The sequence below is a fragment of the Vicia villosa genome, linkage group LG2 (assembly GCF_029867415.1).
Source record: "Vicia villosa cultivar HV-30 ecotype Madison, WI linkage group LG2, Vvil1.0, whole genome shotgun sequence".
Lineage (NCBI taxonomy): Eukaryota > Viridiplantae > Streptophyta > Magnoliopsida > Fabales > Fabaceae > Vicia > Vicia villosa.
In genome coordinates, this window is record NC_081181.1 from 77,254,020 (window position 1) to 77,267,668 (window position 13,649).

At 38.7% G+C, this 13,649-nt stretch overlaps 1 pseudogene; it reads right to left on the bottom strand.

Moving 5' to 3' along the window:
* The window catches only part of LOC131649405 (uncharacterized), a 249,949-nt pseudogene that overhangs the window by 137,039 nt on the left and 99,261 nt on the right, over window positions 1–13,649 (bottom strand).

Sequence of the window (13,649 nt, forward strand, 5' to 3'; positions counted from 1 at the left end):
CTGATTCTCTTGACAACCAAAATCCACCATTGAATTAACTGAAATCTACCCTGCCACTGGTTGAAATCAAGGTTTTTTTGTGAAAAGTAGAAACAAGCTACAACTCCTGGCTCGAGGGGGTGACGAGCGATTAACATCCCTATATCTCCACTATTTAGGAATTGAAACAATGCCTGTACATATTCGGTTCGGTCTTACCTTGAAAGCATACGTTTAGCGAGATTTACTTATTTGCATTCGTCATTCTCCTTCATGTTTGTTAATAATCCTAAATTTGAATTTGAAAATAGAATAGAAGTGTGTGAGTGGAAAGTCGTAGTAGTGAGCGAATAAAGCGAATGAATTGATTCCAAAACCTGCATGGTCCTCCCATTAGAATTGCTAATCCAAAGGTACAACTTTTGTCCTGAGTAACACTTAGCGATCGTAGGAGTTGAAATTTTGACATGATGAACACCTATTAATCTTGGGGACAATCTCCCTTGTAAATCTGTTGACCTTGTTTTACTCCTTAGTTCTTAGACTTGTAGAAGTAAAGGGTAACCTCGAATTCTCATTGGGCACGTCAAACTTGTCGGGAATAAATTATTGGCGGTGGGTTTTAGTCGTTTCGGAACTTCATGAGTTTCCTTTGACTGAACCTCTTTTGCTTTTTCTAAGGATAGTATCACACAGTTCGCAACCTTCGGAATTCAGACGTGCGACATATATACTCCTAAGGATAGCCTATGCAGATTTTGAGGTGACATTGGGACCTAGCGAAATCCTTGCAAGCTAGATGTTATGACGCGCCAATAGAAACCCCTTAGATTAGGGAGTATGCATAAGGTAGCGGCTGGTGACCGTTCAAGACAGTCACCAAATCTCATTGCCATCGATAGGCCGTTCGACGTGTACCAATGAAGTTGTCCCTCGTGGGAAGGTTCTCTGTGCGGAACACAACCTATCTAAGGATGATATCGAACGAAGTGAAATCCCTACAGGCTAGGGATGAAAGATGTATAAATGGAAATCCAAATCCTACGAGCTAGGGGTACGCAAGAGCAAGCATGGGGTGACCGTTCAAGACAATCACTGGATCTCATGGCCATCGAGAGGCCAATTGACGCATGATAACAAAGTTATCCCTCGTGCGAGGAATGCGATTTTATAAGTAGAATCCCTATCGGCTAGGGAGTGCGTAGATGTAGGCCCAGGGTGACTGTTCATGTAACACCCCAATTCTACCCAGGCATATAGGTACAAATATCAGAGTATAAAAATTAAATTCATAAAAACAATTAGGGCGTTACACTTAAGTAACCACATAACCAAACATAACATACTCGCAAAAGATGCGTAACACAAATAATCAAAGAGGAAAGATTCTCATAAACACCTGAATATATTCATACTTATATATATGCATCGGTAAATAAAATATCCACAACATTCCTCCAAAATGCACCGTATGAGAAGGTATCCCAAATACATAATATGAATACATCCAAAGGATCAAATATACATCAAAAGGATCCTATTAGCATTATCTACAAAATAAGTGTTCGACCCCCCCCCCCCTAGGTGTTACATATCACGAGCGGACGACACCAAAATGGACGACTACAAAGGAGCACCTACACTTGCGGATCACATGCACATTACCCACGAGTAGGTAACATTAAGGCAGAACGGTGAGAATATAATTCATAATGAAAGCATGATAAATATAGTAATGCCAACAAGTATCATCAAGAATCATACAATAGAGTAATCCACCAAGTCGGCCACAATCAATATATATAAGTAATGCGATAAATGAGTGAGATCATAATGGTAAGTATAAATGGTGATGAATGAGACTCGACTATGCACATGCATGTGGTACCAAATCCGGAGTAAACTCCTCCTTGTCATTATGACAAATACACCTTGTCGAGCATTATGCTGGGACTTCTTTCCCTCAGGAAAATACACCTTTGTCGAGCAGTAAGCTACGACTAACCGTCATCGAGCATCTAGCCCCCACTGATGACCACTTGCCACTCGGGCAAATACACCTTTTTACCAAGCATTAAGCTCCCACTGGTAATAATTGCCAATTCAGGCCACCTGTTAATAGCATTCCGCCATTAACGTAATGAAATGTCATGTTGTGCATACAAACGACTCAATTACATAACAACAACAACAATAATATAACTCGGTCACATATCTACATCACACCGGTTATATTAATCCACACGGATACATCATCAAAATTGCCACTCAGGCGTTCATATTCACACAACACACATATACCGTCAAAACACACTTGATTAGCAAATATCATTTCACAAAATACATTTATGAAAAATCATTCAACCACCAACACACTCCTCTTTATCATAAAGCATACTCAAGGTTCCCATAATACTTCAAACGGCGCGTAGAAACGACCTACGGTTCAAAAGATACAACAAAACGAAGTTTGGAAAACAAAATTTCGCACAGTCCGCTTGAGCTCCGCTCAGCGGACCCAGACAGAAAATTATCAGACAAAAATACAGAACCTCCGCTCAGTGGACCTTCACAGGGATTTTTCTGCAAAAGGACCTCCGCTCAGCGGACCCCCTCCGCTAAGCGGACCTGTGTAAACCTAGAAAAATCAGTTCTGCAACAGACCTGCAAAACCCCACCCAATCATCTCAAAACCTCAAATAAGCTTCCCTACACATTCTACACTATCCATACATACCATATATTCATTCTAACAATCAATGATCCATGGTTCACTCACTAAATGTCAATAACCTAATAATTTCTTTATGAGCAAGAAAACATGGAGAAATGAAAAATAAACATGATCCATGGGGATATCTATCATCATAGTACACATACGTACCACAAAATCAAGTTTATAACTTCAAAACTCACAAAACACCGAATCCACCATTGTTGGTCAAACTTAGAAGAGAGCAAGAACAAGAACAAAACACACAAAACTATAAGAGTCATACAATCAAGATAAACTAGATTCACCCCCTTACCTTGGTTAGATTCTTGGCTCTAGCTTGGTTTGGATTTCTACAATTCTCTTCTTCTCTTTGTTTTTCTCTTCTTTCTCTTCTCTTCACAAGTTTTCTTTCTTTCTTTCCAAAATATCTCAAAATATCTCTTTTTCTCTCTATATCTCTTTCTACTTCTCTACTTCTCATTTTTCCCCACTCAACTCTCATAAATTCTAATTTTGGCCCAAATGTTACTAAACATTAATTATAACCAATTAACACCCAAAACATAATAATTACACACATGGAAAGTAATAAGTAAAATATTAACATAATTAATATTTACCGACTGACTCGACTCAAAAACGGTAAAATTAGGGAAATGTAGCAAACATCACAATTAATCAGAAAAACACATTTACAGGCGTTACAACCCTCCCCCACTTAAAAGATTTTCGTCCTCGAAAATAAAGGTTTACCTACTACAAACAACTCAGGATAGGAGTCTCGCATCTTACTCTCCAACTCCCAGGTCAAACTCTCACCTGCCGCACTTAACCATACGACTTTCACCAAGGCGATCTCCTTGCCTCGCAGAGTCTTAGTCTCACGATCCTCAATACGCACCGGCATCGTCTCAACCGTCAGGTTCTCACGCACTTGCACATCATCCATCTGAATCCCATGGGATGGATCCGCAATGTATCTCCTCAACTGAGACACATGGAATACATCGTGCAGATTAGCAAGACTTGGCGGTAACGCCACCCGATACGCAACTTTGCCAACTCGCTCCGATATCTGATAAGGACCAATAAAACGCGGAGTAAGCTTCCTCGATTTCAAAGCTCGTCCAACACCAGTCATAGGCGTAACTCTTAAGAATACATGATCACCAGCTTGGAATTCCAAATCTTTCCTTCGCTTGTCATGATAACTCTTTTGCCTACTCTGTGAACTTCTCATCTTCTCACGAATAAATTTCACCTTCTCTGTAGTCTCTCTTACTATTTCAGGTCCGAGTACCACACTCTCGCCCGATTCAAACCAACATAATGGATTTCTACACTTACGACCATATAGCGCTTCAAAAGGTGTCATTCCGATACTAGAATGAAAACTGTTGTTGTAAGTGAATTCTATCAACGGAAGATAAGTATCCCACGAACCTCCTTTCTCAAGAACACATGCCCTCAACAAGTCTTCTAACGATTGAATAGTCCTTTCGGTCTGACCGTCTGTCTGAGGATGATAAGCCGAACTCAACCTCAACTTAGAACCTAGAGCCTCTGCAAACCTTTCCAAAAATCTGATGTGAACCTTGGATCTCTATCCGACACAATACTCAACGGTTTACCATGTAGTTTCACAATCACCTTGATATAAATCTCAGCCAACTTCGCAACTGGAAAAGTGATGTTAATAGGAATAAAGTGAGCAGACTTTGTCAACCTATCAACAATCACCCAAACCGCATCGAAACCTCTCACAGTATTTGGTAAACTCGTCACAAAGACCATAGAAATACTATCCCATTTCCACTCTGGAATATCCAACGGTTGCAACAACCCTGCAGGACGCTGATGCTCCACTTTCGACTTCTGACATACCAAACACGCATACACAAACTGAGCCACATCTCTTTTCAAACCAGACCACCAAAAGATCTTCTTCAAATCCTGATACATCTTATTGGCTCCCGGATGAATACTTAAACTGCTTCTGCGACCTTCCTCTTAAATCATCTTCTTCAGCTCGGAATCATCAGGTACACAAATCCGACCACGGAATCTCAAAACACCCTGACCATCCACTCTGAAGTCGCCATCATCACTTTGATTTGCCACCATAAACAAATCAACAAGTTTCACATCCATCTTCTGTCTCTCGCTAACGGTCGAAAGAAAATCATTCGTCACTTTCAACATACCCATCTTCGCACTACCTGGCGTCAATTCACATACTAAACTAAGATCACGAAACTGCTCCAAAAGTTCCCACTCCTCCGCCATCATCATGGACATATGCAAAGATTTTCGACTCAAAGCATCGACAACCACATTAGCTTTACCAGGATGGTAATTCAAGCTAAAGTCAGAGTCTTTCAAGAATTCCAACCATCTACGTTATCTCATGTTCAACTCTTTCTGATCAAATAAGTATTTCAAACTCTTATGATCACTAAAGACCTCGAACCTTTCACGGTAGAGATAATGCCTCCAAATCTTTAATACAAAAACAACCGCAGCTAACTCTAAATCATGAGTGGGATAATTCTTCTCATGAATCCTTAACTGCCTCGAAGCGTAAGCCACCATCTTACCTTCCTGCATCAAAACACCACCTAACCCCATATGCGATGCATCACAATACACCACAACGGTTCCTCAGGATCAGGTAAAACCAAAACCGGAGCTGAAGTCAACCTTCTCTTCAACTCTTCAAAATTCCTTTCACAAACTATGTCCCAAATAAACGCCTTACCCTTGCAAGTAAGCTGAGTTAACGGAAGTGCCAACTTCGAAAAGCCTTCTATGAATCTTCGGTAATAACCTGCCAAACCTAAGAAGCTTCTGATCTCAGTAACCGATCTCGGAACCTCCCATTGTAGCACCGCATCTACCTTGGATGGATCCACTGCAATCCCGTTACCTAAAATCACATGACCAAGAAAACTCACCTCTGATAACCAGAACTCGCACTTGGATAACTTAGCATACAACTGCTTCTCCCTCAAAACCTGTAGCACAACACGCAAATGCTCCTCATGCTCTTCCAGAGACTTAGAATAAATCAAGATGTCATCTATGAAGACCACGACAAACTTATCCAACTGATCATGGAATATGCTATTCATATACTCCATAAACACACCAGGTGCATTAGAAACTCCGAACGGCATCACCAAAAACTCATAATGCCCGTACCGAGTCCTAAACGCAGTCTTATGAATATCTTCCTCCTTCACCCGAATCTGATGGTAACCAGATCTTAAATCAATCTTGCTAAACACACTGGCTCCCACCAATTGATCCATCAAGTCGTCAATCCTAGGAAGTGGATACTTATTCTTAATTGTCACCTTGTTCAACTGGCGATAATCAATACACAACCTCATGCTTCCATCCTTCTTCTTTACCAACAAAACTGGAGCTCCCCATGGTGAAACACTAGGCCTCACAAAATGTTTTGCTAGCAACTCTTCCAATTGTTTCTTCAATTCCACTAACTGTGATGCCGACATTCTATATGGCGCCATAGAAACAGGCCTCGTACCAGGAACTAGATCTATCGAAAACTCCACCTCTCTCTTTGGCGGCACATTAGAAAAGTCTTCAGGAAACACTTCGGGAAATTCTCGCACTACTGGAAAATCCCCAACTGCAGCTCGACCCTCCACAGTCAACGATGCAAACACACCAAACAATTGTGCCCCATCTTCTAACAATCGATTCAACTCCTTGGTAGATAAGACACCAAATTCCGCATCCTTCTCACGAAATGGAAATCTCACCAACTTATGATAACAATCGATGTGGACACGATTATTCATCAACCAATCCATTCCCAAAACTACGTCTAACTCGTTCATTGGCAAACAAATCAAATCAACAGTAAAATCCTTACCGAAGATTGATACCGGACAATTCTTACAAACTAAGGAAGTAGTCACCGACCCCAGTGCTGGTAAATCGATAACCATCTCACCACCCAAATCAGATAGAACAAGACCTAATCTTTTAACACAATCATCGGCTATAAAACAATGGGAAGCACCCGTATCAATAATAGCAATTAAAGAAATGCCATTAATAAAACAAGTACCTCTGATCAGTCGATCACCCTTATTCGTCTGAGCTCCAGCCAAAGCAAACACCTTCCCACCAGCTTGAACTTTCTTCTTCTGACATTGACCGCTCATGTGTCCCTCTTCACCATAATTTAAACACACAACTCCCTTGGATGCACAGTCGGATGATATATGTCCTACCCTTCCACACTTGAAACATTTCTTTGCGTCACTAAAGCAGACATCACTTTTGTGGCCAGGTTTACCACACTTAAAACATACAATCTTAGCAGGAGCATATCCCCCACTAAACCTTGGTCCATAATTCATCTTTTGCTTACCCTTCCCTCCATCATACGGCTTCCCACGATTTTGCGGACCTTTGATATCAGAACGTAACCCATTCTGGAACTTAATGCACTTAGAAAATTCTGCTCCCTCACCAACAAAGTGCGGGTAGAATTTCACAAGTTCATTAAACTTTGCCGCATATTCAGACACAGACATGCTGCCTTGAACCAAAGCGAGAAACTCAGTCTCTTTCTTTCCACGGACATCCTCCGGGTAATACTTCCTCAAAAACTCCCTATTGAGCACAGTCAAGGAAATTTCTTCACTGGTTGCTTCTAACCTAGCCAAAGTCTCCAGCCACCAATCATCAGCCTCCACAGCTAACTGATGAGTGCCATACCTGACTTTCTGCTCTTCCGTGCAATCCATCACACGAAAGATTATCTCCATCTCCTTCATCCAAGTCAAGGCTCCCTCGGGGTCATGCGTTCCCTTAAACACAGGAGGGTTCTCCCTCTGGAACGTCGCTAAACTCCGAGACCTTGCATTCTCACCGGTATGCATAGCTTCAGCCATAGCTTGCAATGCAGCAGCAATAGCAGCGTCATTACGTCCAGCCATCTCTAAACTTCACAATAACACCAAGATAAGTAAGCCCAAAAAATAACACAAGAATTGTAAGACCAAACGACACGACACTTGGTCGGACAAGACCGACCCACTCTGATACCACTAATGTAACACCCCAATTCTACCCAGGCATATAGGTACAAATATCAGAGTATAAAAATTAAATTCATAAAAACAATTAGGGCGTTACACTTAAGTAACCATATAACCAAACATAACATACTCGCAAAAGATGCGTAACACAAATAATCAAAGAGGAAAGATTCTCATAAACACCTGAATGTATTCATACTTATATATATGCATCGGTAAATAAAATATCCACAACATTCCTCCAAAATGCACCGTATGAGAAGGTATCCAAAATACATAATATGAATACATCCAAAGGATCAAATATACATCAAAAGGATCCTATAAGCATTATCTACAAAATAAGTGTTCGATCCCCCCCCTAGGTGTTACGTATCACGAGCGGACGACACCAAAATGGACGACTACAAAAGAGCACCTACACTTGCGGATCACCTGCACATTACCCACGAGTAGGTAACATTAAGGCAGAAGGGTGAGAATATAATTCATAATGAAAGCATGATAAATATAGTAATGCCAACAAGTATCATCAAGAATCATACAATAGAGTAATCCACCAAGTTGGCCACAATCAATATATATAAGTAATGCGATAAATGAGTGAGATCATAATGGTAAGTATAAATGGTGATGAATGAGACTCGACTATGCACAGGCATGTGGTACCAAATCCGGAGGAAACTCCTCCTTGTCATTATGACAAATACACCTTGCCGAGCATTATGCTGGGACTTCTTTCCCTCGAGAAAATACACCTTTGTCGAGCAGTAAGCTACGACTAACCGTCATCGAGCATCTAGCCCCCACTGATGACCTCTTGCCACTCGGGCAAATACACCTTTTTACCGAGCATTAAGCTCCCACTGGTATTAATTGCCAATTTAGGCCACCTGTTAATAGCATTCCGCCATTAACGTAATGAAATGTCATGCTGTGCATACAAACGACTCAATTACATAACAACAACAACAATAATATAACTCGGTCACATATCTACATCACACCGGTTATATTAATCCACACGGATACATCATCAAAATTGCCACTCAGGCGTTCATATTCACACAACACACATATACCGTCAAAACATACTTGATTAGCAAATATCATTTCACAAAATACATTTATGAAAAATCATTCAACCACCAACACACTCCTCTTTATCATAAAGCATACTCAAGAGTTCCCATAATACTTCAAACGGCGCGTAGAAACGAACTACGGTTCAAAAGATACAACAAAACGAAGTTTGGAAAACAAAAATTTCGCACAGTCCGTGTAACACCCGGTATTTAGTTAATTATTTAATTAAATACTTTCAAATTATTTCGAATTTAATTGTTGAATTTTTGGAGTATTGAGAATTGTTGACATGGGTTTTATGATTAATTAGTCGATTAATTAATTGATTAAGTTGTAGAAAAAGTATTGAAGAAATACTAGATTTACTATATGGACTTAATTAAGTGATGGTGGTAGTAAAAGGTGGGGTGTGAATGTTAGGCCCAATAGGTTTAATGAAATTAGGTTAAGATAAGAATTAGGTTAATTAGAAGAGAAAAAGTTTTGGGAAATTGGTCATGCGAAGTTGTAGAGAAGAGAGAAAATAGGAGAGAAATTCATTCCCGTTTTTCTTGCAGCAGTCTCACTAAATCGAAGATCCCCGATTCGTTAACCGTTGGATTGCCACCAAATTTTGTGGGTAGGTTCGCAACACCTATAGCTAACTTTTGACCGTTGGGATCTTTAAAATAAGGTCTGAGTTGTGAGATATGATCATCGCACTGTAGCTGCATATTTGGGAAAATTTTCAGCTTTTGATTCTGATTAAAAGAGGCAATGGTTGGGAGCTAAGGCTAGATGGCTTCGATCGGTAGAATTGTAGAGCGGACTCCGAATACAAGGTAAGGGGTGGGGTTCTAACTCTATAACCGGACTCATGATGAATGATATGTGGGGGTTAAATTCGTAGGAAATAATTCCAGTTTATTTGTGTGTGACTTACGTTGCAAAACAATAATTCAGTATAAGTGGTACGTTGAATTTAGATAAAATTAATATCGATTTGCCGAGTTAGCCTATTTAAGCGGTATAATTAATTAATTGGAATTAATTGAAAATTGTATAGGTAGTTCGTATATGTTAGTAGGTGACTGTGTTTGACTTGTTTTGTGAATTATGATGAGTACGTTGTGTTGTTATTTCTTTGTGATTTCTAAGCGATGTGTATACTGTCGTGGTTTTATGCGAAGTTGCAGAATGTTTCAGTGACGATGAATACCTCTATTTATTGGTATAGCGACGATATAGGCTTATGCCTTTGTGACGGTGATGTTGTTTTGTTTGTTGTGTGTGTTTGTTGCATTCATATACATATGCATTTTGGTGACGGCCTGGATTGGCAAATTAGCGACGAAGGCTTATGCCTTGATGCCTCGGTTTAACTGGCAATTGGCGATGGGGGCTGAAGCCCTGGGTACCACATGCATGTGCAATTGTAGAGTCTCATTATATGTGGCATGAGTGTGATTTAATTGTGACGTGATTGTGACTTGAGTTGTTGTTGAGTTGTGATAATGTGAAGTTGTAATTATAAATTGTTACACTAATGACGTGTTGTGACAGGTATTGTCTGGAAGATGAGAAATAGTTGTCATAACTATTAATATGTTGTTGTTATTTATCTTTGTTAATTATAACTGTTCAGGTTAATTTTTATTACAAAGGTTGTCTGAAAGTTGTAACGTGATAATTTCGTATGATTAAATTCTAATATATTGTTTATCATGCGTTTGTTTATATTGGTAGATATCTCACCCTTTCTGAATGATGTTTCCCTACCATGGGAAATGGACAGGTACTCAAGATAGCGGTGGAAGTTTGGAGTGATTTTACGAAGTCTTTAGCTGCTGTGAGTTGAGTCGGTTGTCGCTCTGATACGTAGCACTCGGGGGGATAAAACGATCGTTTTTATTATTGTTTGAATTGCTGAATTTTATTTAGTTTTTATTTAAATTGTAACTTAAAGTTACCGTGCAAAGATGCTACGACTTGATTTGAATATTTATGAAGTTTGATGATTCCGCTGCGAGTTAATTATTGAATTTGAATAAAGTGATTTTTAGTAATGATTTGATTATCGTTTTAAATTCCTGTGCTATGTATCTATATGAAGGCAAGTAAGTCGTAAATGTTTTTGAGATGACGAATATGTGATGCCTCAAATGGACTTGTTTGAAATTTATACTCTGATTTTATTATATTTTTCGAGTAGAATTTGGGGTGTTACAGTCCGCTTGAGCTCTGCTAAGCGGACCCAGACAAAAAATTATCAGAAAAAAATACAGAACCTCCGCTCAGCGGACCTTCACAGAGATTTTTCTGCAAAAGGACCTCCGCTCAGCGGACCCCCTCCGCTCAGCGGACCTGCGTAAGTCTAGAAAAATCAGTTCTGCAACAGACCTGCAAAACCCCACCCAATCATCTCAAAACCTCAAATAAGCTTCCCTACCCATTCTACACTATCCATACATACCATATATTCATTCTAACAATCAATGATCCATGGTTCACTCACTAAATGTCAATAACCTAATAATTTCATTATGAGCAAGAAAACATGGAGAAATGAAAAACAAACATGATCCATGGGGATATCTATCATCATAGTACACATACACACCACAAAATCAAGTTTATAACTTCAAAACTCACAAAACACCCAATCCACCATTCTTAGTCAAACTTAGAAGAGAGCAAGAACAAGAACAAAACACACAAAACTATAAGAGTCATACAATCAAGATAAACTAGATTCACCCCCTTACCTTGGTTAGATTCTTGGCTCTAGCTTGGTTTGGATTTCTACAATTCTCTTATTCTCTTTGTTTTTCTCTTCTTTCTCTTCTCTTCACAAGTTTTCTTTCTTTCTTTCCAAAATATCTCAAAATATCTCTTTTTCTCTCTATATCTTTTTCTATTTCTCTACTTCTCATTTTCCCCCACTCAACTCTCATAAATTCTAATTTTGGCCCAAATGTTACTAAACATTAATTCTAACCAATTAACACCCAAAACATAATAATTACACACATGGAAAGTAATAAGTAAAATATTAACATGATTAATATTTACCGACTGACTCGACTCAAAAACGGTAAAATTAGGGAAATGTAGCAAACATCACAATTAATGAGAAAAAAACATTTACAGGCGTTATAGTTCAAGTCAGCCACTAGGTCTCCTGGCCATCGAGAGACGACTTGACGTGTGTAAACGGAGATGTCCTTCGGGAAGGACATCATCTTGGAATTAGAGTCCCTACAAGCTAGGGATCGCATATGAAGACCTGCAAAAAATAAAAACACAAATATTCGCAGTATATAAATGGGAAACATATAATAAGCACCTAAGCACAAAAGCCCTAAGTTCAAAGGTTCGGCATGACGGCTTAGGGAGTCTACCCTTCCCATTGGTGTGTTCTAACAAGGGTCTCATGGGGTCGTTCGTAGCCTCCGAGACTTTTTGTCTCTTTGGATTTTAGAACAACTCATTTGTCCATGAGGTTCGAGATTTAGGGGTAGGTTCTCAGAGAGATCAGCCAAATACCAAGTCCTGCCCTCAACAAAGTCAAGCCTCGTTTTGGACATTTCCGGATATTCAACCCACTTTGAGTGGAATTATCAATAAGATTCGTAGGCAATTCAAGTCCCCCCTGGTCTTAAGGATAATTCCCACACTTATGTCTTAACAACAATATATATACAACCCAAAAAATGCAATATAAATAACAAATATTCAAATAAATAAATATTTAATTAAATTGATATAAATAAATGAAATTGCTGTAAATAAATAAAATCTCAAATAAATAAATAAATAAATAAATAAATAAATAAAATTTAAATATTTATTATAAAAAAAATCACAAACCCTAAAAATGGCAAATTAACCAAACTATAAAAATTGCGAAAAAACTTAAACCCTGCCAAGACCTATAGGAGCATAATATTCACCATTAAGTGGTCCCCAGTAGAGTCGCCAGCTGTAGCAACCTGCCCTAAAAATTTAGATCTAGAGTCGCCACCTATTCTACCAGGGCGAATAGGAAACCCTATGCAGTTAAGAGATATCCGGGTAAGATATTATATTCAGGTCGAGGGAAGGTGTTAGGCACCCTCAACCCTTTCCTAAGGTTTGCATCTTAAGGTAAAAGGTTTGTGGCTAATAAAGAAAGGTGACAAAAAGTTAATAGGGTAAATGACAAAATTAGAACCTAATGAGAATTTTGGGGAAGGGGACTCGCCTTGTTGTCAAGTGCCTACGTATCTCCTTAAGGAGAATCAGAGTCGACGTAGTTCGTAGACCGGTTGTACGCCTTAGAATTTGATATGTAATTGTTTTGAAAGCTTTTTGAATTGCCTTATCGTAGTTATGATAATTCATAGTTTGGTATTCGTGGTTTTTGAAAAGTGTTTTAAGATTTGGGCGTATAACCTTGATTTAGTATGCACTATCAATTGCAGTGATCAATGGGTTAGATCATCATAATTAATAGATTAGTAGAGTATTGTTACAAATTCTAATCGATAGGTTCGATTATTACTAATAACAAATAAATGTATTTTTTAGAATTTAATTAGTTAATTGTTATCGTTATCCCTCGTAATCGATATATTCGATTATAAATAATAACGAATTTTTAGAGAAAAAATAGGCTAATCATCGCAACCAATAAAATGGTTGAAACCCTTTAGCCAAATAAAACTTATTTTTATTTTAAATAGTCAAGTATCCAAGTAATCGATTATTACCCATCACGACCAATAGATTTAGTCGGAACGAATAATAAATTAGATTTTAACATTTATAAT